Source organism: Mustela lutreola, chromosome 6 (assembly GCF_030435805.1).
Source record: "Mustela lutreola isolate mMusLut2 chromosome 6, mMusLut2.pri, whole genome shotgun sequence".
NCBI classification, from domain to species: Eukaryota; Metazoa; Chordata; class Mammalia; order Carnivora; family Mustelidae; genus Mustela; species Mustela lutreola.
This window is the reverse complement of record NC_081295.1, coordinates 5,311,886-5,336,615: the sequence shown is the minus strand read 5'-3', so window position 1 is coordinate 5,336,615 and position 24,730 is coordinate 5,311,886. Positions and strand designations below refer to the sequence as shown.

General features: G+C 45.8%; 1 protein-coding gene and 1 long non-coding RNA gene across 3 annotated transcripts in view; one reads left to right on the top strand and one right to left on the bottom strand.

Moving 5' to 3' along the window:
- The window catches only part of PACRG (parkin coregulated), a 504,089-nt gene that overhangs the window by 388,255 nt on the left and 91,104 nt on the right, over positions 1-24,730 (top strand). The gene's annotated exons all lie outside the window — the stretch shown is intronic.
- Positions 15,612-23,394, bottom strand: LOC131833391 (uncharacterized). The gene is made up of 3 exons (XR_009354442.1): positions 22,942-23,394; positions 20,376-20,773; positions 15,612-18,451 (listed from the first exon to the last, which is right to left on the bottom strand). It is a non-coding gene; the product is annotated as an uncharacterized LOC131833391 (long non-coding RNA).

Here is a 24,730-nt window from a genome sequence, read left to right as displayed (position 1 = left end):
AGAGGCTGTGTGTGCCTTGACTGGCGGTATCTGAATTCCCATCTTGCATATTTGTTTTCTTCTAAGTTTTATTTTAATTCCAGTTAGTTAGCACACAGGGTCATACTCGTTTCGGGTGTATAATACAGTGATCTGGCAATTCCGTCCGTCACCCGGTGCTCACCAGGACGGGTGCACTGCTTAATCCTCACTTAATTCCCATTTTACAGACTTGAAAGTTAGGGCTCAGGCACTTACAACGCTACACAAAGGGCACTGAGATTGCAAATGACAGAGCCTGGTTGGGGCCCAGATATGCCAGCTCCAAATCTGTGTCTCTACTTAGCTTTGCAGCCTTTCCCAAAAGTCAAAGCAGCACTAAACCATTTAGTCATCTGGGCCAGTGCCTGTGCAGGACAGACGGGGGCTCAGGGGCGCTGAGCTCATGGGTGCTGGGCTGACAGATGCCGCCCGCATTACTAGGAGATGCCGGTGCAGGGATTTGAAACCGAGTCAGGCTGACCGCATCCAGCCCCGTGGGGACCACCACACTTCGGGCTGTTTGGTAAACTCGGGGTGAGATAGAGTGTGCAGTACAACCTCGGTACCCAGTAAGCATTAGCAAACCTTTACCTCCCCACTCAGCATCTCCACGGCCACCTCGGTGATCCGGATGGCCACTTGGGGACAGCAGAGGTTCAGGGGCAATGAAAAGCTGAGCAGAGGCCGGAGATGAAAGAACCAATTCTCCATTATTCTGTGGGTGCCTAGAGACGAACACTGTGAACTTGTTCCCAGCCTCTGCTCTCATGCCAGCTGTCCCCCCTCCCCGCGCCCGTCCTCAGCCGCCACCCAAGGACCCAGCGCTGTGTGGGGACAGTCGATTTGCCCGGAGTGGCAAAAAAATGGACACACACCTGCAGCCCACCCTTGCTATCACAGACATAGGGTCACTGCTGTGCCACCCGGACGGCGGTGCTTCCCGAGTCGGGAACCTGTGGTGTCCGTTTGTTTTCTCACCACTAACCGCTCAGTTCCTATAAACGCGTCGTGAACTCACGAAGAAAAGTACTGCGCACCCCACAGTCACCTGAGTTCTACCTGGTCAGCGCTGACTGCGAGGCCTGGTGAGGCCCAGGGAGGCGCTGCTGTGTATCGTGTTGCTGATTGGGGAGATAGCCCTGAATGGGGACCCAGGGCGCCCCGGGCCGCCGCTCAGAGCAACCTTGCTCTTGACACTCCTCCCTTTTGGACCGGGTCTTAGACAAAGCCCCTAATCACTTCCGATCCTTAACAGCTTTCCTGCTCTTAGGTAAGGTTCGTTTCAACTCAAATAAGTTACCTAGGAACGTTCTAAGGGCTTAACCTACTTAATTCCCCTCACAGTTTCAGTTGAAAGTAATGGACTTTTCTCGGCCCCTTGTATTCCCCTGCCTGCTGGTGAGGTAGCTTTAGGGCCCACTTAGGCTTCTCTAGAGAGCCCACTGCTTCCCACCCACGAGTGAAATCGTGGCTTTCACCTATTTCTGAATATTCACGTTCAGAAATTCAGCTGATGGATGAAAGTGACTAAAGAAATCCCAATAGTTTAGGCTTTGCCTAAATTAATAGTGGTTTTACTTTATTCTGCTTCTCAATTAAAGCACAATGCAAGGATGGTCCCTGGAATGTTCTCATCTACAAAATCAATCCAAGTAAGACTGCTGATGACGCTTACTGTCTTCGACCACAATGACAATCCCTGCTAATTCCTGTGCTGCTGAAACAATGTCTAGAGTCAGGATATGTTCAAAAGAGATTCTCGCTGTTTAATGGGGTGCCTGATCTCAAGGTGGGTCGGTTTTGCATCCACCAGGCTTTGTCGGAAAGAAGAATCTCCAAGTATTTAATTAACAAAATTAAGAAAATGCACATCTAAACACTGACATGGATGTGAATGAAAACTCCCGACGTAAATGTCGACTGCCACCTGCATTATCTCATTTCGTCTTCCCAAGTACAATGGTGATGTGAGCGTTCTCCTACTTTATTGATAGGGAAATGGAAACTTGTAGGTCTTCATTGATCTGCTGGAGGCCACACACATGGTAATTTGCCAAGCGCACTCTCGTTGTATGGTTTGACTCAAGTCCTAACAGGGACTCCGCTTTGCTAAGGGTGAGGAGAGTGGTCGGTAAGCTGGGTGCTGTGAGTCTGGAGGAGGGAGAGGTTCTGGCGGCCTTTCTCAGGTAAGGAAGCTTGTGGAAGAAACACGGCAGGATTTGAGTAGTCTGGAAGGTGCAGCCCTGAAACCATGGGGCTGGTCGGTCCTGCGTGACCAAGAAACACTAGTTGAAGGAGGGAAGAACATGTGAATGAGGCCGGAGGCGTCTGAGATCACGACAATGATCTCAGAGGGTAAGAAGGCAAAAATGCCCCTGGTGTGCTGAGGGGACACTGAGAGGACAGTGGCTCTGCAAGGGATTCTGTCTTGAGCAGAGGCCAGGAGTGGGGAGGTGCTCTGGCCAGTAAGGTGCACCAGGCCAGTCAGGGCAGACCCACACTGCTTTGGCCTGAAGAACTTTATCCGGAAAATAATCGGAAGCCAAAGGCCACCTGTAGGGACGTGATGTGACAAAGCCCCGTGTTTTAGGAAGATGAGCAAGGACTGAAACACAAAACATACAGAAACGTCTGATGGTCCTGATTTTAAGAGCCTCACCTGTGTCCCTCGAGCGCCTCCTGTCAGCTTTTCCATCAATGCGAAGCCGGGAACTTAAAGGTCAGCCTGGCGGGGCTGGGTGTGTTGGGGTGGGGAGCAGTGAGGTTTAAAGAAAACAAAGTAAAAGAAACACCTTTTCGGCTTTCTGTTCCTGACTTGTACCTAAAGAGATCTGTTATACGGTCACTCTTTTCATTAGGATTTTTAAGCTAATCAGTAGGCTTTATAAAGAATTACAAAGCTTTCACTGCAGAAATAATTAAATGAAGTAATTTCCTATGTCTAAAGTGATCAAATATGCTTCTGAAATTAGGAAAATGCAGGCTTATCATAAAAATATAGCTGTAATGAAACTGTATGGCTTTATTGATTTTATTATAAAATATTTCCTTTTTGTCCTCTTAATTCGCAATGAAGTGCTGATTTGCTTTGAAATAAAATATGGAAAAATCCTTGTACTGTAGGAAGCTTGTCACTCTAATGGGTGTCTCGCTCACTAGAACAGTATTTTGGCTGTGTTGGAGCACATTGAAAGGAATTAGATTTAGCTTTGCCAAAATTTCACTGTGAAAGAGTTTGCTATAACAGTGTTTTATTATATTCTTACTGAACTTCGGCCAGTTGAAAATAGAATCTCCTCACCATCCTTTTAAATTAGCCTTAAACTGCAGACAAAAGACAAAAATCAATGTGCAAATTTAGCTCTTTGCACGCAGATTCTTAAGAAATTTACCCTGGTGCTAATATGCAGTACTCATAGATAATGGAATGTAGTGTAATTGGAAATTTTAAAGTAACGTCTCTTATTCAATTTAGGGCCATTTAAGTGTCTAGTAAGTCCTGTACATAAATTGTTTCTCTGATGCTACAGGTTATACCGAGTCTCCGCGTATGCCTCAGCGCTAACTCAATAAAACTATCCCCGATGCGTTTCCGGTGCCTTAACAAATTATGGTGAAATTCGGAGCTTCGAGTCATAATAAAAACTATTAGAAAAGAGTAGTGCCTAAATAATGCTACAATCTATTTAATATTATATTTCATTATAATTGCAAAGAGCTTAGGGTACCTAAACAGGAAGAAGAGTGCGTGTGTATGCGTGTGCCGCACATACGCGTACGCACAGCTCATTCCCCTTGGCCACCCCAGGTCTGGCTTTTCCAATTGCTTTAAGTGGTCCAGATGCAGGGAGTTCTGAAACCACTCTTACAGGGAAAAAACAATAACAAAACCAAAAACCTTTGTGTGAATTCCTTAAAATAGCCATCAGACCTGGGCTAGTTAGTTCAGAGCCTCACCTGTCCCGCTCTCCTCCAGCACCGACCAGAGCAAGATCAGGAAACAGCCTCGCCGGACATCGGGCGCTGCTATAAAGAAACGTATGTGAAGGCGCCCGCCTGCGCCCGAGGAGGGGGAGAAGGCTGACCATCCCTGGCAAAGACTGTGCCACGGGCTTTGCGCACAAGCGCACCAGCGTCTGGGAAAGCTAAGAAGGGAACGGTGTGGCTCCACTGGACACTTGGCGGGCACATGGAAACGGGGCAAACAGTGCAAATTAGGCCAGGTCACTCAAGATTTGCTTCCCGGCCGGACACGGGAAAGGCTGGGCAGCTGAAGCCAGAAGGGCCATGCAGCGAACAGAAACCAAGAAACAGAAAAGCAGTTAACCTAGCATGTGCGGCCCACAGGCAGCCGAGCACTGCTGTCAACACGCAGGGGTGGAGGGAGAGGCCCTCCGTGCCCAGCGGCAGCCCTGTGGGGAGCGGAGAGAGGAAGAGAAAGGAGCGAGCGGGTTCACTTGGGGCTGTCACCCTCGATTTTTTACTGAAAACAGTTATGTGGGAGCAACTGGCCAGAATAGGCCTGGATTGTACTAGAAGATGAAACTAACACAGAAAGATCAGAGGGATCTTGTTATCAAACAACCCACCCAACTCCTATAACTTAGGGACATCTTAATAGGATATGTGAGGCTCGAGTCTCGCGTTCCGCCTGAGGAAAGCCCCAGGATAGTTCCTGGTTGTCCACAAAATCTAGATTTTTCAAATGAGCTGAGCTTAATGATGTTAAATGCTGTTGCTTTAATAATCAGCACCTTCCACTGCAAAGATATTAACCAATTTTTAGGTGATTAAAAAAATTTCATAAGCAAAAGAACAAAGGGGGGATGCCCACAGTGTAAACCGGGGGCCTGGCTACAGGTTCATCATCTTTTCATCGCCCTCGACAAGATCCTGGAGGGGATAACCAGACCCTCAGCCCAACCCCACCTAACGGATCCGGGAAAATGCCAACCAGCCGCCTCCGCGTAGGTGCGGCCGTGTCGGAAACGAGGCTTGCGGTCACAAAGCGGGGATACGGACTCAAACATTCTTTTTCTTTTTCTGGATCTCCATCCATTTCCTGAGTCCGAGGCCCCCACCGACCCACCAGGTCCAGTCAGGACCCTTCCAGTCAATCCGGGGAGATGGCTTTGCCAGTGAGGTTTAAGCTACCGCGCTGGTTTGTGCCATCCTACTTCTTAGCTCATCCGCCTCGATTCCAAGGCCTAGGAAGTGACCCGGCCTCCCCCGGGCAGGGGGAAAGGGCCCACTCCCCACCCTCCTCTGCTTCAGCCCAGCGTAGACAGTAGCAAGGCTTCCTCAAATGGTGACCGGGCCATTCTGCTCACACTCGCCCCACGGCGGCTTGTAGGCCCTGGCACTACCCATGTCCGCCAGCCCTCTAGAGCCCTCCCGCTGGGCTAGCTAGCCCGCAGATTTCGTGGGGTAGCCGCTTCTCCCGCCAACTTTTGGATCTACTCTCTTCTGCTCAGAATGGAGCCCCAGGGGCTGATTCCAGAACCCTGGGCCAACATAGCCCCCCCCCCCCCGCCATCCATGTCCCCACAGCCCCCCACTGTCCAAGACATGGGCTAGGCGTGGCTCTAGAGCTGCGGCGAGAAAGCGATATCCCGTTTTCTCCCCTCTCTGATTTCCCTCAACGTTCTCCTTCATGGAGCCAGCGCAGGTCTAGAGACTTGTTTTCTCTTCTTGTGCCCCAAGTGGATCTTCTCTGCCTTATATCCTTGCTGAGATTTTGGGTCCTTGGTTCCATGGGTCGGGTCCCAGCACCCCTCACTTGGAACCTGCTGTGCCTCCTGGCCCAGTGGGAGCAGGTGCGCATCTCGGGCGACTGCTCAGGACAAATCCCTTCTGCACCCCAGCCCCATCTCATGGACTCAGAAAGGACCTTCCCTTGCTCCAACTTAGTCTGCCGGAATTCTCTTTAGTAACCACCACTCTACCCCCTTCCAACCCCCACCCCCAGAAGCGCCATTCTGTCCATCTCCTGACTGGCACAGGCAGCAAGCATCTAATCAGCCTCAGTCCTCCGCCCACGCGCAGTGCACCCAGAATGGTGACTTTGATGGTTACGGGTGGGCATCAGATCCCGACATGCTCCCCTTTGATCTTTCTCTCCTCACTTGCGTTCTGGGACTCGCCACCCCCGCCCCCGCCCCGACCCATCCCAGTCTGCAGTGGCTGAGCTCCACACTCTCCTGCACACTTCCATCCCCTTACTTCCGGCTCAGAGGATCCTGGGTCTATTTTGTAAAATCCTGCTCTCTCCGAATACCAGCCGATGTTTTCAACTGCCTTTTAGACCCCTAAGACCCAGAATGGCCAAAATTGAATTCATTGTCTGTTTCCTCCTCTTTGTCACATGCCCAATATTTATTAATAGATTGGTCATTTTGCCACCCCTGCCAGAACTCCAGAGCCGTGACGGATGCCATCGTCCTGTCACCAGCCACACCCAGTCAGTCCACTCAGTCTTCCTCAGGCTCTCCTTCCAGGGCTCTGCCTGAGTTCAGACTCTCACTGTCTCGCTACATCTCACTTCTGGCTGGGCACGTGCGTTCCCTAACTGAGACTCCACATTCCTGTGTTTGTACACATGCCCGGCCACCACAGGAACCGCCTTTTTAAACACCAGATCACATCCTGGTGCTCCTTGGGCGAAAACAAAACTCCTAGTTGTCGTTTTGCGGCTACTTTGGGGTTGCGTGCATTTATACCAAATCTTTTCCTAAAGAGAGTTTTGTGATCTGTCTGTAAGCACAGACCTGGCTTGCTTTTTAATACATAGGGATAAGCCACATCTCAGCCATTCTTTGTGTAGGAAATTTTCTCCCAAATAATTTCCCTCTTGGACTTGAATACAGTAGGCACTTACCAGATGTTTGGTCGATGTTGAATTGACTTGGTCCTGCATCGGTTGCTTTGATGACAGTTGATGTTAAACCTGTACCCGACCGAAATGACTGGTTAATAACTCTGAATCCAGGAATCTGTATTTCAGCCCCCAAAGCTGCTGTAGAATATTGATGTACTCTCCTAAATGTGACCTTGATAAAATTCTGACCTGATGCCAGGGCGTCTGGGTGGCTTAGCTGGTTAAGCATCCGACTCTTGATTTCAGCTCAGGTCATGATCTGGGGATTCTGGGATTGAGCCCCTTGTTGGGCTCTGCACTTAGCAGGGAGCACTAATACTCCAGTCTGAAAGACTGTTCCTAGGAAACAGGGCCCATACCAAGTGATTGGGCTGGGAACCCAGAAGTCCTCTCTCTGGCTTGGAAATGCTTTAAATCTGTGGTTCTAAAGGGCAGCCTCTCCCCGTTTCCTACGGGTCAGCCTTCCCCTGCTTTGTCTAGTTTCATTTTTATGACACAGTCTGCACCAAAGTTTTCTCAGTAGTTGCAAGCCCTTGTGTGTTGTTCCTTCAAAACACAGTTGTTGTTGTCCGTCTAGATATCATGTGGTAGTAGCGAAAGAATTGTTTTATATATAGCAAGGTCGAGGCGTATGACCTTTCCAAATGCTATTCACTTGTAGATATTTACTAAGAACAATTAAGGAATGCATGCTAGAACTTGAAAAACATCTTCTACATTTCTGTTTTCTTAGAAGCAATCAACATACTTTCCTTTGAAATAGTAGAAACCATTCCCTTTTAGCCTAACAAAATATGGGGTGGGGTAATTTTTTTCAAACGTCAAATATGGTAAAGTGGAATAATACTGTACAAAACATTCTGCCAAAAGCAACTAAATTGGAGATTTATAATTTGTGTATAACCCCCCCCTTTATATGATCAAAGAAAGCATCATCTGTGCTACTAAGTTCTATGCCTAACATAATTTTGTTGAAGAGGAATCAGGCATGAAATGAACCGATAAGAGGTTTACTCACAAATACCTAACAGCCGTCATGATGACTTCTGGTTTTAGGCAACTCAATTCTGCGGGTGAACTGTTAGCCAGTTTGTTAACACAGTGATTTAAGAATCCCTTTATAGATCCATAGAAAGAGGAAAAGATCCACCACTGCCTGGGCATTTATTACAGACTGTACTCGAAAAGAACAGAAACAGCCTAGCTATTTTGTGCCCTGCACATTTATTATCTGCTACCTCTAAAGACTGAATGACCTTGACAATCACTTATTGTAGCAAGTGCTTCCCTCAAGACTCAGCCTACAGATGGCTCATCTCTCCCATGGTCCTCTTACATGCAACAACATGTTCCATTTCATTTTCTTTCAGAAAGTTGGGCGTGGTACTCCATCCTCGAGCTAACTACAAGTTGGTTTCTTGGGGAATAGATACAAATGAGTTTTGTGAAAATGTATTTGGGGGCGCTTGAGTGGCTCAGTTGGTGAAGCGTCTGCCTTCGACTCCAGTCATGATCCTGGGATCTTGGGATCAAGCCCCACATGGGGCTTCCTGCTCAGCAGGGAAGATGCTTCTCCCTCTCCCTCTGCTGCTCCCCCCGCTCATGCGCTCTCTCTCTCTCTCTCTCTCTCTGCGAAATACATAAATAAAATCTTTTTAAAAATGTATTTAAATGCAGGCACCAAACCATCAGCATCAACAGTCAGCTGCTTCCAGTCCCACTCGCCCAATGCCAGTGATGGACAAGGGCTGGCATTCATGGCCCCCAGTTTACGTAAATGCTGACACACTGGTCACACTTGACCTGCTCGGTTAATGCTTGCATGGTCAAGCTCCCAGGTGGCCTGTCACTTGTTTTTGTGAGTTATATCTGGTAATAGCATAAAAGCAGTAGAATCTATCGATAAAAGTGGAAGGAACAGAAACCAAAAAAAGAAAGACAACTGCAAGTAGGCAAGGTCTACAGTCCTCGAAAGAAGGAGGTTTAAAGTGTAGGTCTTAGTAATGTGACTGTGTGCCGATTGCATTAAATTGGTTTTCCCTTCTCAATAATAGGCAAATGAGGAAAAATAGCTCATTGCTGACCACCCGGAAAGGTTTTAATCTATAAACCTTACCAGCAATAACTCATGAGTAGCCTATTAGGAATCAGAAAACTTGCCTAAATATAATATAAATAGAATTTCAAAGGAAAGGTGTAAGTATTCTTCAATGAAACTCAAAGTCCCCAAATATCCGCAAGTGTGTTTGTTCCTCAAAAGCACAATCATAAAGATGGGGCCCGTCAGCAATGGTCTGCCTTGAGCCAAATGTTTGAATCTAAGTTTTCTAAAGCTAAAATACAGATTAAGGAACAATCCGGTTCATGCAAAGACTTGCATTAGACTCCAGTGCTCCGACAGGGCCCCCAGGAAGGCACTTAGGCTCTTAAGCAAAGAGCCCAATGCACTGAAGTAATTCTGAAGGTTAAATATGTCTGAAAATTGTCTAAAGGCCCTGTATGGCTGCACAGGGGACCTGGAAGGCATGTGCTTTCTTATGAAATCTGAATCTCTTTCCTTAGAGAAGGTAGAAATGATCCATTTTCTACTTTTCTTCTGGTCAGACTTCAAAGGTCAAAAACATTAAGAACAAAAGTTAGTGAGAACAAACTAACCCCTCACTACAGAACCGGAGCAAAATCCATGGCGAGGCTCAGCCTAGAACGGGGCAAAAGTTTCAGGTGCTTTCTCTTGTGTTAAATCCGTTCATCTGTCCCATTAGCCTGCCCAAAAGACAAAGTCGAAACCAACTGACTCTTCTTTCCCTGATGATTCCGATCTTATTTTGTCTTCGGCTAACGAAGCCCACAAAGGCCAACACAACTGTGTTCAGCCAACGCTCCAGTGCTGCTCTCCCTTTTAAAGATTTTTACCCAAACCACCGCTTAGCAATGTTTTCTGTGCTCCTCAAACAGCTCAAATCAGAAATTCCTTATCTCACACATATTAGAATATTGGCATTAAAATATCACTTACGTATTATTATTTCAATGGCTTGGAAAAATTGTTACTTGAACTCAAGTTAGAAAAGGCATGATTAGTTAACCCTTAGTTCAGAAGAACGACATAAACTATGAGCATCTTTTCCTCAACTCTTCCACCCGGATGGACACTCGTACCGCAAACGCTATAGTAAACAAACGCATCATCGTCTCTTCGAACGCTCCAGATCAAATTCCCTCCATGTGCACCGGATTTCTCTAAAAGACCCTACCCGTCTTCACCAGGTGTCATCTGACTTTCCGCCTTCCTCTGACCCGCACATCTCTCTGTTCTGCCTCATCACCCTCTGTGGGGTGCCCCCCCCCGACCCCCACGCCCATCGCCTTGCCCAGGGCTAGTGTTCCGCTCACATCCCTGCCTCCCAGTCTGGACTGCACCGAGCCCCTCCGCCCAGCCGTCATCCATGCGGTCAGTGCCCCCTCTGGCCCGAGACGTCTCTTCTCTTGAGCAAAGGCCCCCACGTAGGTCCTTCAGAAGGTTTCCCTGAGCTCTAGGACGGCATGTGCCTGTCCTTCAGCTGTGAGACCCTGGGGCTCTAGCTTCGCTCGTCTCCCTGCTCTGCTTAGCCAGGTTCTTTGCCTTGTTTGTGGACCATCCTGCACACTTTATTCCCCCTCTGTCCGTCAGTAGAATGCCACCTTCTCCCCATTCCCACCCTCTAACTCTAAAACCCTCTGTGCTTCAAGACTGTTCTCAGAGAACCTCTTATTTGACAACATTTCCATCCATCTCTTTTCTCTACACTAACGCAACACCTCATCACCATCTCTTATGAAATACACGCTTTGCCCTGCCCGCATTACCCTCGTCTTGTACCCCAACGTAGACTGTAAGCTTCTTGAAGACTATGGCTCACGCCTCTCTCTCAGCCTCCCCTCCCAAACCAGCAGCGCCGTCCACGCAGTAAGCACTGAGGGAGTATTTGTTGACTTGACTTCAATTAATTCAGTTTTTAACTGAATCAAGCAAAGGATGTCACAAGCTTGCTTTTATAACTAAAGAGAGCACAGTTCTGCAGCTGTCGACCCAGTCTCTGGGGGGTGGAGGGAACAACACGGGGAGAATCCTCGGCAGCCAGCTGACTGCTGGTCAAACCAGGTGCAAGTTGGGAAAAATTCTATAGTGAATGAAGGAAAATAAGACGCCCAGTGGAAAAGAATACCAACATTCTTGCAAATGAATCTTTAAGTATTATTTTTACAAAGAATACAAGGATTAGTTCAGTTCCCTTGTGGACTCGTTTGTATGTTCTTCCTACAGATACTTTTGGAAAAAGACCTATTGTTTGTTTTTCTCTGTGCTGACACAGTAGCCATTGTTTATAACTGTAATCATAGCACACATAGTTGAAAATGTGGGATCAGGGACAAGCTGTATTTCCCCCTCTGGTTCTTTAGACAGTGAATACTGTGTTCTTTATGTCTTATCACAGCTCTTTTGTCAAACATTTAATGATTTTTTTCCCCAGACAAATTTGTAGTTTGTTATCAACCATAAAAATGTCTTTATTGCCTTGTTTTTAAACATTTAAACTTTGGTATGTATGTCTCAAGATGAGCATGAATTAAGGTGTTTATTTCATCTTAAATACATTTTTTATTACGGTGTATAAAGCTAGATTTCTCCAACAAGGATGGCTTATGTAGAACTATATTTAGGCTTGATGAAAGTATATTTTATTTTAGTATGTGTTTGTTCCTTTTTTGGAAGGTGGTTTTGCCTGTTGGCTCCCAGGTCAGGTGTGTTGAGAGCATTTGTCAAACGTTAGACAGGCGCAGACATCTGTAACTTCGTGCAACCTGTGACAGCCACTAGATTTCCTGCTGCAGCGACAATCTGACACACTTCTCCACTCCTGGGATTTCTATTTTTCCAAATGCCCAAGATTTCTTACTCTTCTGCAATTCATAAACCTGAGACCCAAGGCTTTGGGAAATTAAAAAAAAGAAAGAAAAAAGAAAAACTTTTCTAAGGGCATAAATAGTAACTCTTTGTTTTTCCTGGTTTAAAAAAGTACAATATGTTCCTCGATGTGACATTTGAAGGCTTTAATTCAAATGAATATTTATGACAAATAAATTTCAAACACATTTGGCATGTTACTTCAGGGCAATTTTAAAGTATCCATTTTTTAAGTTGGTGGTGGAGTCCACAAAAAGTCTTAATGTGCCACTTTATATTTTTATGAATATCAAATTAGAGAACATATTTTGCTGCTCTAACCATTTCCATGAGACTTCACTTAGATTGAAGGGATAAAAAATGATTGTCAGTCTTTCAGATGCCTAGAGGAAAACCCTCTAGTTTTGTTTTCAATTTGTTTTCAAGGGTTGATTTAAACTTTTTAAAGACAATGTGTGAAGAGGCAAGGTCAGAGTGGGCACCTCCACCATTTTTCAACATGGATTGCTCTAACTTCTCTTACAAAGTAGGAAGCATTCCTAGTAAGGCAATTCTTCCCAGGGAGTATGAGACAGACAATTTTTAAGACTCGAGATATTGTGTCCAAAACGTGGGCCCTATATAGTCTTCCTTGAGAACAGGGTGCATCAGCTTTCAACTAGGGAGGTATGTTTTCTTAAAGCTTTGTATTATTTCTTAAGTAGCTATTATTTTTCTCAAAGATAATTTTGTAAGTTTTCATAGGCAGCGTTAAAAACTGTACCATCAAGTCATGTTTTTAAAGTTACTCCTGCAAGTATTTCAAATAAAAATGAAAAAGTGTATTTTCAGTGTCGTACATATTTTAGACATGTTGGAAGATGTATAGAATCAGAGACTTCTTCAAACCCATGTTGGATTAGGAGTCAATCTCTTTGTCTTTTTTTTGAAGATTTTATTCATTTATTTAACAAAGAGAGATCCCAAGCAGGCAGAGAGGCAGGCAGAGAGAGAGGGGGAAACAGGCTCCTCGCCGAGCAGAGAGCCCAATGTGGGGCTCGATCCCAGGACCCTGAGATCATGACCCCAACTGAAGGCAGAGGCTTAACCCACTAAGCCACGCAGGTGCCCTGAAGTCAGTCTCTTAATAGTGATCATCCTGGTCAACAAGGAAGGCATCTGTGCTGGAGACTGAACCCAACTCCACCTTCCAGAGATCCCATAGCCAGTGTCCCTAGTGGCTGTGTTTACTTGGATGCCCCAGAACTTAGTTTTAAATATTTCTTTTAGTCTGTTTCGTTCTTTTATTCTCCAACCCTCTTTCCTTCAGAACTTTCTGTCTGTCTTCATATTGGTCTTTCTTTCTCACAGTGGGGCCCTTGAGAACTCCCCAGCCAGTGGGTGCTCTCAGCCATGTGCTGCCTGCCCATCGCACACGGACAGGCTTACCAGGGCCATTCTAACCCTGGTCCTTCACCCTGGATGGAGCATGGCTGGGGTTAGTCTGCATTTGGAGTCCCACTGGCACATCTATACTGAAGATGCCGCCATTTTTTTAGGTCATGGTTGCTTCAGTCATCCCAATAGCCTTACTGTAAAGGCACCGATGTCCAAGTATTTTGGAGTTACTAAAAATAATTATGAAAATTAGGATATGCAGACCTGCTTGGCCAATGGAATTAGGCCAACTGCCCCAAGTCAAGCATACTCTGCTTCTCCTCTCTTTTCCTACCTCTCTCTCTCTCCTCCTTCTGTATCAGCCCCTTCCTTGTCATCAATGCATGATCTAGGCATCAGACATTTAGGGATATTCCAGGTGGTTCCTCCCCTAAATTTATGTCTTGCCTTTTCTCCTGAGCCTGGTCCTCTTCAACTTTCATCTTGATATGGAGTTGTCCTCCAGAGAGAAGCCACTGCCACTGACCCTCAGCTCTTACTGTGTTCAAAGTAAGGCAGTTTTTCAAAGGTAACAATTGAAGGAGGCTCTTTGTCCATGCAAGGGAAGATAGTATTTAGGGCTGTGTTGGTCTTCTCAACCACATATAGATGAAGGACATTTGATTGTTTTTGTATTATATTTTAATGTTCTACAAATTACAGCAGATAGTTGTTGATTTCCTTTATAATTCCTTAAATTTCAGTCTTATCTTATTTCAGCCATTAAATCCAAAGAGAATGCTATTAAGGAAGCTGTGAACTGTACACACCACCCTGACCACATTTCTGAGACTGTCTCTTGAGTTCAGTCTTACTTACACAATAAATTTGACCGTGAAACCAATTAAGAGATGTATCCGATGAAGAAGAGCATTGGGCCATTCTCCTCTTTCTTTTTCATGCGTCCTGATAACACTATGTTTTCAATTCCATGAAAATTCCTTTTGTTAGCCACCAAGGATTCCCCACTCCACCCTATCCAACCCCCATGTCCTGGAAATACACTTTAGACACTTTTTACACTCCGGGAAAATAGACAGGGATCCCACTTGTACCGGCACCACCTGGGGCCTCCACGGCTAAGACAATTGAACACCTGACCCTGCCTGGCCTCTCTCCTCACCCCCATTTGAACCTTATTGTACTTCTTTCTTTTCTTGCCTTGCCTAGCAAAGGAACTCCTATGCCTAAAGATGCTATTTCTTCTCCACACGAACACATTATTCTCCTCCTGAGGTCAAGTTTCAGTCCCCACCACAATTCTACGGTCGCTCTCTTGCAGAGCCATGACCTTCGTATTCTAGATCTGAACAATCTCTCCTCAGAGCCTCCTCTTTGACTGGCTGACGATGCAGACCTCCTTCTATCTTGGCCTGGCTTCTGAGACTTCCCCTCACAGCTCGGCAAGCATTCCTCCAATCCTTCTCTCCTTCATTCTCTTGCTCCCTGACGGGCAGCGGCACCTCTTCCAGTCATGAATCTGTGAGATGGCCTCCGCGGCCTCTGTGCCGATCACTCATGTGTTTTGTTCTTGCTCAAACTCTGCTTCTGTGCCTCAGTTACCTGATCAGCATTTTCCCTGCCTCATCTCATGGCCACATCCAGAGCAACATGTCCACAATCAAACCCATCATGTTCCTCGTGGAGTCACTGACGGAACTAAACAATGACGCTCACTCATCAGTTATAAGTACAGGGCAGTGCCTGCCCCCACAGACACATAGTCACCCATAGCGCGAAAGCTGTTACTATTACCACTTCCCAAGAGCCCCTGATAGATTTTTTGTCTCTGTTAATGACACTGCCCATCCTCTGCTCAACCAGCATCTACATCCTACAGCGATCCGTGACCCCTTCCTCCCCTTTTCCCACGTCCCTTCTACTCCAAGCCTCCTCATGTATCAGGGCTACAAGGAACCTTACTGTAGAAAGTACTTTATTGAACAAGTTGTTGAACTGCTTTCCACCTCTGCAGAAACAAAATAGAAATAATGAAATCTGTCTTAGCGGGTCTTGGGGTGGCATTAGGCCAATGGCGTCTATAAACAGTAGACCAATCATGCTTGGCACTTGGTCATGCATAAAGATCACCTCTTATTGATAGTTCCTACAGTTCAAGAAGGAAGAAAAGCCAAGAAATAAGATATAAACAAATATTATCTCTATATAACAAAAAACCTGGGATGAATAGATGTTCAGAAGATAGCGAGACAAACAGGTAGATAGATGACAGATAGACAGGTGGCTAGAAACGCTAGAATGATGGAATGACACAAAGCATAAATGAAAAAGATGGCAGGGGAAGAAAACTGAAATAGAAAATATGTTGAACTGATGGTTGTATTACTGGGGATATTTTTATTTTTTTATTTAAAAACTTGAGCCTAACATTTTCAAGATAGTTTCCTTTTCCCCAGGAAAGAGCGTACATATCTTATTAGTGGTTGTTTAATTTTTTTCACTGTAAAAGTTTTCCTTTCAAATACAGTCATCACTGGCTTTCCGTTACTGCGAATCGATTCTCATCTCTATGGACATTTTCAGTGCTTTCAGCTGTTTCCAGAGCACAAATCTATTTTGAAATCACCTCTAGCTGCAAAGGAAAAAAAAATACCATCTGTAAATGCTTTTGTCTAGAGTTATACATCAAAATAAAGTACCACGTACCCACTGTCCTTATGAAACTGGTGGCGATTTTCTCTCATTACCTTCCATTTTAAGGGATTTGACAAAGGAACGTTTCAGACCAAAGCTATCTTATCTTCCACAGGAACATAGAATTAACCACATCCAAATGGAAATTAAAAAGAATAGTTCTCCAGTCCATGTCAAATGCACAAAGCAGAAAGTGTGAAGTTGTGATGTCATATAAAGCATTTTGAAACATAGAAGGCACTGCACAAGGGTACTAGTCTTTTTAATATTACAGAGGAAATGGTTTCTAGATATACCTTTATCTGTGTGACTCTCCCAATTCCTAATAATGGGCGCCACTATCTTCAGGGAAATTGGAATTAATGTAAACCTTTTATCCACTAATACTCTTTCATTTTTGAAACAGCCATTTCAGTGCGGTCTTTCAGGGTAGCACATGTCTTCACCAAATGAGTGGAGTTAGTTATCCATTAAGATGATTTTTAGAATTTTTAGTTTTAGGAAACTGAGGCTCAGAGCAATTAAGGCTCCAGGTAGCGGTCACGTAGGTGGAAATGGCCCATGCAAGATTCAAACCCAGGACATGCAGCCCAAAGGCCTCAACCTGACCCAACAAATGGCTGCCTCCTGAGCACTTCTCGGAGAAGAGGAGTGACAGTGCATGGCGGGTAAACAACATGGCCTGGTTGAAATGTCACTGAGCAAGTGTGCGTGAGGGAAGGTGTCTCCCTCGAATTCCTCCAACCCCTCCAGAGCTCGAACCCTTCCAGAACCCTCCCCAGAGGGAACAACTATGCTATGTAGTTCTTAAGGTTGTGTACACACAACATACTTATACATAAATGTACACACAAACGTACATATCCATACACACACATATATATATATACAGTTAGAGATAAACATATAGGCAGTATATGTTACTGTATAAGTAATGTTTCATACATTTTCAACATTATTAAGTGGCATATAATATATATATTTTTGTGAATCTTGCATTAGGATACAAAGCATTTGGCCATTAAAGAAAAGAAAATGACAATGTGTAATTTTTTTAAATTTTAAAATGGTGTCAGAAAGGTTATACTTGGAAGGGCAGAAAGGGAAGAAATTCACTTTGATAACGACTGAAAACCAGAGGAACCTTCTACTGAGTCCACACATAGGTTTTATTTTATAAAATGGAAAAAAAAAATGTGACTAACTTTCTTCTTGTCTGGAAAAGGGAAGGCCTAGGCCTGCGAGTTCACAGAGCCTGGAGCAGCCCCTGGAAAGGGAGGTTTTCTCTTGGAGCCGTCAGAAACTGGGACCCGGGCATCACGTCGGGACGAGAGCCTCCCGACTGCCCCCCATCCAGGGTGTGCACACACGCGTGCGTGCACACACACACACACACACACATACACATACACACCTACCCTAGTGTCTACATGTCTGATTCCATGATCTGTAACATTTGCATGACCTCACTCTGAGGCAAATAGTATTAACCTTGGACTTTAAGCACCAAGGGTATGAATGTGGGCATGCGTTGCATACTTCTGAGTTCATGCATACTTTCCGAACAGCACGTGGCCGTGAGTAGGAGAGGAGGAGGGATTGAGTTGCATGAGCGGCATTCCAGATGTGTTGATAGAACTGCCCCGGGAGTCCCTTTTCTAAGTTAGGTCAAACGTTAACCTCTTACTGCTCGAAGCAAGAACACCTGACCGGAGTAACTGGGAAGCCAACAGGACTGAAAGTCCTCGGTAGCCTCAATGTCCTTTGCCGATCCTTGTTTTGGATCGCACCTTGAGGGGGCGGCGACCACCCTGGTTAGCTCCGGACTGAGAAGGTGGCCAGGACATGGGGCTTTCAGTGCTAGATCTGGGACAGGTGGTGGGCCTGTGGCATGTCCTTGCCGTGGGATGACGGAGAATGGGCTGCTTTACCTGCATTCCTGGACGGCCTGACACCCGGGCCTTGGGCCATTGCCAGCAACCCGAAGCCGGGGCCTGGGCTGGACGCACAGAGCCTGGAACCCTGCCTGTCAGCAGTCTCATGTCCTTTGAGTTCTGTCTTACTGTTTTTAATCCTCCCATGACCAGGCTTTCATGCAGTCTGCAGAATATGAGTTTCCATAAATGAGACATTAATTATTTCTTACTTAACCCATAAAACAATGATAAGGAAAATTAAAGTGACAGAAACATATGGGAAAACACTTTTAAAGCAGCATTATGAGAAAAATGCATACTTTAACAGAATTATTGAAAACTTTTAATTTATAAGGAGGATTCATCATAAACCCTTTTTTACACTTCATTGGGGTGCATATGTTTTATTAATTCTTATAAGTACATATAATTTTTTAAAGGATGAAGAAGTCTTGAATGTCAGTAGTTTCTCCAGTGGGTCTCTCTTAGTCCTGCTATCTGCCAGCACACATCTACGTCCCGGTCTCTCTGGAAATGGAGCCGTAGAGGGATATGGGTGCTTCCTGCGGCCCAAGGAATTGTGTGGTGATGCCGCTCGTCAGGAGCCCCATAGGAGATCAGCTGTGGAAAGACAGTCTCTTCATGACCTTCGGGTGTGGGCTGGCATTAAGTCACCCAGCTCACTAGCACCTTTCGCGTCTGCCTCCTGCCCAGCTCTGCTCAGCAAATACTAACAGCCAGGGGTGCTCGGGGGAAAGAGGGGAACAAGCCAAGACCCCACGCTCAAGGGAGGACCACACGCCCCATGAGTGCCCGAGCTTGAGCAGCAGACTCACAGACCCTCTGTCCCACCGTATCACCTGTCGCTTGGGACCAGCAACACTCACTGTCCTGTTTCCACATGGGGAAAACCGCGTGAACTGACCTTAGAGGTCTCTATAAGCATCAAACGTATGCGAGGGCCCTGTATACCTGAGGCTGTCACAGGTGTTAGTTGCTGTTTCTGCTCCTTGATAATCAAGGAGCACTGGTTTAGCAGGGCAGGCAGAGGGGCCTACACAGCGATCTCAGAGGCCAGGCTGTGAAGTCAGAGCAGAGGCCAGGCTGTGAAGTCAGAGCAGCGCCATCACAGAGTTGGAGCCGGGCAAGAGTTAGAGTAGCCCACAGAGGGGACAAGGGTGAGAGTGCACATGGGGACTTCAGCAGCCCATGGGGCGGGGAGGAGGGGACAGCTAGAAGGACGGATCTATAGGTCCCGTGGCTCAGAAGACCGGTGTGTGCGAGGGAGCAGGTGACTGAACGGTCCCCACTGCCCCACCCGAAGGCAGCAGGGGAGAGGGCACAGAGAGAGGAGGGAGGCAGGCCAGGGCTCCCCGTAGTTGCCAGTGGAGAGTTAGGAACTGGTCCGTAACTATGGAGTAAAATCGAAGTTGGCCGGCGGGGAGGGGGGGGGGGCATCCAGCAAACGACTGTGGTCCCTCTCTGGTCCCAGCACCGCCATGTCTGTCTTCTGCCGCAGCTAAGACGTTATATAAATACGGGTGTGCGTGCGTGTGTATTATAGATTCAGATTTTCACTCCGATGTTTGCCTACATTCTGCCAGCAGTAATAGAACAAGTTACATAAATTGCCACCAACTGTCAAGTCCTCAGGATCCTCCATCCTCAGAGTTCAAAGAGCTGTAGTGGTAATGACGGTTTTCACGTTGAAAGAAGGGCGAGTAAACCAAGCTAGCCTAGAGAGGCTTCTAGAAAACAGACCCTGGATTGGTTCCTTGCTTGGGATTTCAGTAATTTATACCAAAAGGAAAAAAAAAAAAAAAAGGAAATGAAAAATATGCAATTTTCCCTAAGTCTCATGAATAATTGAGAAAAAGCCAGATTATTGGGGCCTCAGGAGGCACTTCCGCATAGGCTTCTAAAGAAAGATCCCGAAGGAGTACCAGGAGGCCAGGCCCCGAACAGCCTGAGAGTTCAGCGTGGGGCACCGTTTCATCTCCTGTTTGATGGGCAAGGGCGGTGGGCATGTCCTGTTTGACGGGCAAAAGTGAGGGTCTGCGGAGCCCGGGGTGTTGGGAGGCTGCTCGGGACCGCGGATGGCCGCGGAGCTGACCCCTGCCCTCCCGCTCGCTGGGTGTCCCGGCCCCACCACTGTCACTCGCTCAAACTGATGTGCTTGAACAGTTTGAGATGAAGGCAGCACCGTCTCCCCCTCTCCGTGGGTCAAATGTACCATTTCTGAAGATTTCCTTTCGTAAGGAACTTGGCTGGCCCCAGTCTGCGGCCGAGGCCTTTCCTGCTCGGCTCCGCGGCCCCTGCGGCCGCCCCGGGGCGCGCCCGCCGCCCTCCCGCGCCCTCCGCCCCCGGAGGGAAGATCGCTCCGTCCCTTCCGAGTCCCCGGGACAACCGCAGCGCGCTCTGGGCGTGGGAATGTCCACGGTGTCGCCCGCTCATCAGAAAAGGCCGTGAGCGATATGCCAGGGCGGTTGTGGCCGTGTCGCTTCATGAGTCTCACGACTTTGAAAATAAAACGAGGGGAACTTACCTGTCGGTCAGGCGCTGCGCGCGGGAGCCCGTCCCGGCTCCTGCAGCGGCCGCGGCGACTCGGGGCGCAGCTCAGGCCGGCCTTCCTGGATCGCGTCAGGCAGCAGGTGTTTGCAGCCTGCGTACCCCGTTCCCGAGTGCAGGGGGACCGTGTGTGCAGGAGTCCCCTGTGGGGAGAAAACCGACGGCTCGCAGGCAGAAGCAGGCGTCCCTTTCACGACAAACGGTGGCCTTTAAGAAAATCATGGCGAAGTTTCAAGAAAGTGAAATTATGGAGTGATGCCCGGTTTCCTTCTGTGGCAGGCGCGGGACTTTCTCATCCCTAACGGGCGGTCTCTTGGTCGTCGCCGTAAGCCTGCCAGGCCCTGGAGCGCAGACAAGAACCGCGCGAGCGTGTGTCTGGGGAAAGGTGTGGGGAAGGCCTGTTAGCAGTAGGTTGGCCTCGATCTATTTCTTTTCTAGAAATATTTGCACCTGGTTACAGATAAGTGAGAGAACACTGAGGTTCCAGGTTCCTTCATTGAAACTCCACGCTACCTTCGTCTTATCCACGGTATTCAGTTTGCTCTAGGATGATTTTTCCCATGGAAGTTCCCACCTTTGTTCTGTGGATTCGTGTTTTCCTGCATGGACATGATTTTATGCGCTCAGCAGAGCCAGAAACATGGACGGGATGAAACACACCCTTTATCCCGCACTTCTTATCTCCTCCCTTACCCCCAGCAATCCCGTGTGGGTCACTGGGAATCTGGGGCTGTGATGCACGAAAGATCCAGAAGCTGGGAGATACTCCACCAGATCACAGGAGAATCCTGTAGCCGGAAGCTGGAGCAGGATGTCAGGGGCTAAGCAAGCCCGGCCCAGTGGGGGGAGCAGGGGAAGACGGATGGAGGAATGTTCAAGAAAACAGTGTTTTTTGGCTAAGTCCCCTAACTGGGGTCCCCTAATTGGGGATGGTCTAAGGAGAAATCCCCTAACTGGGGATGAACTAAGGGAAAAGTGATGTTTCTGCTGGCCTCTAGGCTTCCCAAAAGAAGCAAAGTCACAAGTAACATCAAGTCCAGATCTGGAAGATCTGGGGGAATTGCTGTAGGAAGAAAGAAATGAATAAATTCCTAACTCAGGAAATTATATGGAGAGAAGGTGCCAATATCTGTTTTTATTATTTTCAGTTTGAGAAGTGCCATACTCCTTTTTTGGAAAAAGATGTTATTATGCATTTGAGTGTACTATCATGTCAATTGGGTTTATGTTGAATATTTCCCTAGGATTTTACATTTTTTCTTTCACAAATTGGAAATCTCTATCAATCTCCTTTCTGGTTTTTTAAAAAGCTTCGTAGAAAGTGAGAAATTTCTTAAATGAAAAAAAAAAAAAAAAAACAGTAGCATAAGCACACATTCCTCTGTGATCTATTGTCCAAGCTGTGTTTATCTCCTACTAGGAGATCAGGCCCTCCTTCTAAGAAATTCTTCTATGCTTTTACCCTGTTCTTTATAGCTCAGGCTGTGCTTCGTCTCTCTGCTGACATAACATTAATGACCACTGCCTCCGGTAGGTCTTTACCACATGGGACGGGTGAGGCCAGGGTTTCAAGAGTCTAAACACAATATATGTTCAGTGAACAAAGAAATGAATGTGTAAGGCCTACATTTTCCAACAGAAATAAACCTCAAGAAATACCCAAATTAACTGTCATTCTCAGAAAAATCCTTTGTTCACATTTTCACTCCAGTTCATACCAGACACTTGCACTAATTTCAATCCCCCCCCCCCGCCCCATGAGATGGACATGCGTGCGGCTCATTTCTTTCTATGACAATTAAAAGATCAGACTGTCAGGATCCATAACAGTCCCTTCGAAGAAAGTGAAAGAACCTAGTATTCGTAATCTTGTTTTTGCAATGAAATTATGAATCACCATTCACCAGAATGGAGTGCATTAGAATACCACGTGAGACTTGACTGTCTTAGAAGAGGCAGGCTCTCAATCTGTGGCTACCATCTGGACGTCGCCGAGGAGGAGTTGGGACGGGCCGGCAAAGCTGTTAGGCGATGGGGAGCATATGGAGGTGGCCTCTTCGGGGCCACGGACCGTCGGTGCTGCTGCTTTTTCTCGTCACAGTTGTCCAACATATTGCCACTGTCTGCACGAGCATAACTTAATAGCCAACTTGAATTCCACTGTAGTTAAAGTGGGGTTGCCCTGCTAGTAAGCTAGCTGACATCGCACACTTTGTTTTATTGGCTAAATAAAGCAAATACACTGTAAAGACTTGAAATAACTTCCTACTCAGAGACTCTTTCTGAGATGTTTCTTTTTTTTTTTTCCCCTGTTCCCAAGACATAATGTGCTCCATTTCGTCAGGGATAAAGATAACGTGAGAGTTGTGGTTTTTAAAAAAAATACAAATTAGATAAATGAAAAGAGCAGAGATCAACTTTGAAGCTAAATGCTGGTTTTTTAAAAATTGTTAGATGGTTATATTTAAGTTAGAATCTTCTCTATATTAATCAAGTTCTATCAAGGAAAGTACAAAAATAAAATAAATATGCATTTTACTTACTGTTTTTGGCACACTCTTGGCTTTGAGCTGCTTTGGCTGATCATACCTTAGGATTTCATCTTTTTGGCATGGCCTCCTAGCATTTTAGTGCAGTGGCTCCCAAAACGAATGCTAAAATATTACTTACAATCCAAAAGAATATATATCTCTTCTTTGTGTGGAATAAAATATGAACTAATTTGGAGAAAGGAACAGTTCTAGACACGTATTTCATTAATATAAATATCCACCTCACACTGTGCGAATTAACATCTCTTAGAATTGATACTACAATGCTAGTAAGAGAAAAAGAAATGAAAGCACTTTTCTACTAAAAATATTTGTCTAATGTCGAGTGTGAGATTACGAAGCAGAAAAAGGCATCAGAGAATATGAGAGGATATTTTTTTCCTAATTTATTTCAATTGTCCCCTTTTGTGTTAGGCTTTCTTTAAAAGGTCTAATAGGGGTGAAGAGACAAGCTGTGTCTGAGTAGCTACAAATAGAAGCACCAGTCAAGGTAATCTATAGCCAAGCGCTCGAATGCGTTTACTAAATAAGGTCGTGAGCAATATTAGGTACATTTTTCTGACACCTTTCCCTGTTGACAAGGAGTTGGGTGAATTTAGTAAAGGAAATACACAGTGAACTATTGTTAGCATTTATCAGCAAATGTGGTGAGTGGCCCTGAAATAGAGCATCTTATCATCCAAATTTCTCAGTAGCCTTAACAGAGAGTAGCTGGAGTCGACCTACAGAGTATTAATGTGACAACCCACCTCACTGGGAAGTGGGATTTTGAGAAGGAACCAGAGGATAGATTTTGGTGGGTAAGATTAAGAGTAGTTCTAAGTTGGCCTAGCATTTTATATTTCATTGATCAATTCCTAACTCTATCATAAAGAGAAACAACAACACAAAAACTACAGTGAATCGTTGGGTATCAAGTAGAGATTGAATAGTACCAACAACAAAACTTGTTAATATTGACAGGTTATGGGGGTTGCCTGGGTGGCTCAGAGGGCTAAGCCTCTGCTTTCAGCGCAGGTTATGATCTCAGGGTCCTGGGATCGAGTCCCGCATCGAGCCCCGCATCGGGCTCTCTGCTCGGTGAGAGTCTGCTTCCTCCTCTCTCTCTCTCTGCCTGCCTCTCTGCCTACTTGTGATCTCTGTCTGTCAAATAAATAAATAAAATCTTAAAAAAATATATATTGACAGGTTATGGTACAGGGATTATCTAATTTCACAGATGAGGGTAGCACAAAATGAGACAACTTCTACATAATGTTTATTCTAGAGGAATATTATGACTTTACTGAGATTTTTAATCTCCTTCATATTGATTTTTTTCATAATGCATGAAATAAACATACATCAACCTAGTTAACACTTAAACAAGGCCCCAACACAGTTAAACCACAATTTGATATGAAGCATGTGACATGAAGGAAATGTGATATTGTGTATTAGCAACTATATATTGTTTGAGGTCATACCATATGTCTATAACACATATATCCTTTTTCTCGAAAAAAAGTGTGACTCAGCACTACAAAAGCCTTGCAACTAAGATAGTCTATCAAATCAACACTCCATGTCACAATCAATGTATGCAGCCCTTGAGCCAAGCCACCTAAAAATCTGTAAGAACATCAAACTGTGCCCGTGGAGGGACCTCAGTTCACAACCAAATGCTTTGTTAATTTAACTTGGTAAACATCTCCACAAGGACCATTATTACTGCGAAAGATGCCTGTGATGCCCAGGAAAGCCATAACGTATTCTTCCATGTATTTTTGAATACTATGAA